General features: G+C 27.4%; 1 long non-coding RNA gene across 1 annotated transcript in view; it reads left to right on the forward strand.

Moving 5' to 3' along the window:
- Nucleotides 1-2,977, forward strand: part of LOC106683387 (uncharacterized) — a 12,155-nt gene extending 9,178 nt beyond the window's left edge. The window contains exons 2-3 of the long non-coding RNA XR_010844752.1: nt 2,737-2,806; nt 2,893-2,977. This is a non-coding gene — a long non-coding RNA (uncharacterized lncRNA). The remainder of the gene's footprint in view (nt 1-2,736; nt 2,807-2,892) is intronic.
- The last annotated feature ends 1,113 nt before the right edge of the window (nt 2,978-4,090 follow it).

Raw genomic sequence — 4,090 nt, forward strand, 5'->3', positions numbered from 1 at the left:
CTATAGATTATTCATTGTTTTATTTATTTATTTTATGCCGACGTTTCGACCTGAGTTTCAGGTCTTCATCAGGGGTTGTGGCGTAGAATGTAGGCTAGCAACTGATAAAGTAATCTATGATACTATTGGCGTTTCTCCCAGCAGCAGAGAAAGTAATTTTATGTACCACCTTATGGAGAAAGGATGAGTTTCCTAACAGTAAATCATTCTCAATGCAGAATTCTATCAGTTGCTGCCCACCTTCATTCTTAATGCGCTCTCCATCATAAGGGCCCATCACTCCATGTGCCCTAATATGGTCGTTGCCCGTTCTTGCATTGAGATCTTCCATTATCAATATGCTTCTATTATTATTCCTTGCTTTAACAGTGGCTCGCTCCAAATCCTTGTAGTACTGTACTTAATCAAGGATGTCAGAGTCCTTTGTAGGGGCTTACAATACGCAGGTTTATACTTGCTACAACAATGTGTGGGCTAACTGGCTCCTATCCCACTACCTTCTTGAACAACTCATCTTTCATTATGATACCCACACCTTCCACAGCTCTGTTTCCTGGTGGGACTCCTAAAAAAACATGAGAAACAAACCTTAATCCAGAGAAAAATAAAAATAAAATAATAACAAATAAACTTGGAAACATATATAATAATAAATTAAGTAGCTAGTATATGATACTAATATAATGTTGTAGAGGTAAGAATTATAAAAAGCAAATGATAAAAAAATCTTTTATCTTTTTTTTTAAATCATTTGTATTGTATAATTTTTACCTCTACAACATTATATTTTATCTCCTATTAGTATCATCTACTATCTTTATCTATAATTTATTGTTATATCTGTTTCCAAATTTTTCATTATTTTATTTTTCTCTGGATTAAGGTTGTTATCTCATGTTTTGCTTTCAGCCTTGACTAGGGCTTGAAATTCTGGTCAAAACGTCAGTACAAATAAAATAAGTTGTACTTATTTGTGTTCCATTACTGACTGCACACCGGACCCTTTTCTCCTCACACAACATTAATATGCTCATTTCCTCTTACATATAATTTTACTTCCTTTATTAAACAACTTGTTATTTCTTGAATCTTTGAGAGTTTCTATTTAACATACATTATCAACTTCTGTAGCACTTTTCATAAAGCTTTGCTAATAATTTTAAAGAAACTTCTAATAAGCATTTTATAGAAATATTCCATTATTTTAAACAAAATATAAATAAAGAATCAATTCTCAATTCTGATTGATAAATGCATGCATTTGACCAGACCAAATTTCATTGTATAATACTATGAATAAAATCTATAGAAAACAAATTAAGCAAACCAGTTCATCATATCAGACATAATCTTTATTTCAAGCAGAAGAAAAGTGTAAAAATCCTTCATAAAATTTATAAATAAATTAACCAGAGATATTTAGTCTAATCTTTTTAAATATTAACAACTATTTACATTCACCCTAAGGAAAAGGTGTTCTATGAAAAATGGGATTGATTTCTAAGTTAACAGTTGATTAAATTACATTGATAAAAGTTTTATCCACTCATAAGAATACAATTTTATAGTAAAGTAATGTAAATATTATATTTGATAGGAGTAAAATAATTATAAATTCAATTTTTACGATTTTTCAAATATTTTAAATAGAAAAAATAATAACAATGTTTTCTTGATTGATTCTCTAGTTAAAGAATGCTGCGTTAATATCAAAAATAAAATTTAACAACCACATTTCAATACAAGAGAAAAAATTATTAAATTGGGAACTATTTCTTATTAAACAAAACATTGTAGTGATACATTAGAAATGATGTCATCCAAACCATGGGTGGTATTGAATAATAAAGGAGGCAACTGTAGGCCTCACCCTCTTGTGCAATTGGAAGTTTTGGGAGGTCTTACTCTTGGTGCGAGATGAAGTCTCATGTATCTGTTGTGTTAATAGTCACCATCTTTGTTTCAACCCTTTTCAGCCAGATCAAAGTGAACTATCAAGTAATTATTTTTATTTAATAGTTTTTAATGCCATTATTACAACTAATATAAAGTTCATAAATGTGAATATAAAACCTGGCAAAGGATCTCAGATTTTATAGGGATGTTTTTAAGTTCAGAAGCAAAAATATAAGCCATTTTTTATCTGTTGATATTAATTGTTAAATAAATGGACACTAACATATCAAATAGACCATTCTAAATTATACAGATGAATAATAAACCAGTTCACTATACTATGGCAAATGTTTGAGAAATTTCCCTCTAATTTATTGGTGGGTGATGGAAAAAATAAATTTATATGGAAATGTCCTATTTTTATTTTTAAAGCTAATTTCGTGTCATCAGCTTAAATAAATTGTTGACTAATTCATTCATGGCTGCTTAATTATTAAAATGGCCATAGACTCTTAGGATTCTTTGAAGAACTGAACTGAAATGAGCTTCTTTCACATATGCCTCGGAGCAACCAAGGAAGAGTAAACATAATTAATATTTTAATTACAAGGATGTGGCAAAATGCTGAAATTTAAAAGCTAATACAAGGAGAAGTTTTCAAACAGATTTATTTAAATAGAATTGGTAATAATTTAAAGTGATTAATCTTTATCAGATGTAACTCAATTTTTTTTTAATTAGCCTATCATTACATTTAATCACAATATAAAAATATTAAGGTGAGACTAATAAAGAATAATTCCTTTGAAATTGTATAATACATATTTTTATGTTATTTAGTGCCATGAACGAGATGCTGCATTGCAACCAATTTTTGATGAATGTTTTGAGGAATACCACATCACATAGGGTATACATTATTTTAAAATATTTTTTAATTCATTATTAAACGAAAAAATTTAAAATCATTAAATTTATTATTATTACTTGTTACAGAAGTTTATAAGAATATTTTTACCCATCAGTATGCTTTTAATGATGATAAAGCAACGGTGAGACTCAAGTTATTATCATCCATGAATTGGCTATTTTCTTCTTATAATGACCATTTACTCTCTGTATAATCTACTTTTAATATTCATTATTATTTTTTTACTTACTGGTGGTCTGATTGGCCTATTGTTGTCACATATTAAGTCAGTCTTTGGCAATACTTAAGAGATTGATTGTTAAAATTTATAAAAAAAAAAGAAGAAACTTTATGAAGAAAAAGAATTAAGAAAAAAAAAAATCTAGAATTAGTTATTATTGACCATTAACCTTATCCTAACATATCATTGTTCTTTATTACCATATTCTGGAACTGAAGTTGAATAAGACGTTTTTATGACATAAGAACCATTTTCATTAAAACCAAATACAGTAATCACATCCAGGAAAGAAGCTTAACGTTCTTCTAACAATTAATTAAATAATAATTTACTTTACCAATATTCCATCTCTTTCATTTATTCAACAATTACTGCAATAAACACTTTCCTAAAAAACAAATAATATCCATATTTTCTTCATTAAATCTTGTTAAAACAGGATGGATTTTTTAATCTTCATGAATTATTAAAGTAATATAAATCTTTATTGGACCCTTTTTCAACATTTTAATTTTTTTTAGTGTTGTATTAGATGCATCATGGAAAAAATAGGGATGGCAAGTATTTTTTCGTAAATACAATTTTATAATAGTTATATTTTTATCATTAGTTTTTAGAATAGATATAACTTTATAAATTATATTCTTTTACATTCCAATTTCATGTTTCATAGATCAGAGAAGGCGAAACAAACATGGAACAATGCACTAATTTAATAAAAAAAAGTCAAGCTGGTAATCAAGAACAAACCAAAGTGATATGATAGTGAATAAAACCTTTTTGAATATTTTTCAAAGGTTAATGTAAACCTGATATCTGTGGAATTGATTATACATTATATAATTTTATTAATAAACAAATTGTATAGGTTAACCTGTTTCATTCAATATTCCCCCATATTTTTAAGGAAAAACAAAGTGAAATGGATAGGAGTTTATAGGTCAATCTTGAAGTATTGAAAGTAGTTCATCATAATATACCTTGGGATATATTAACATATGTACAGACAACAATTAAATAAAAATACACAACAGTAAATATAT

The sequence above is a fragment of the Halyomorpha halys genome, unplaced genomic scaffold, assembly GCF_000696795.3.
Source record: "Halyomorpha halys isolate HHAL.00 unplaced genomic scaffold, Hhal_1.1 Scaffold27.1, whole genome shotgun sequence".
Lineage (NCBI taxonomy): Eukaryota > Metazoa > Arthropoda > Insecta > Hemiptera > Pentatomidae > Halyomorpha > Halyomorpha halys.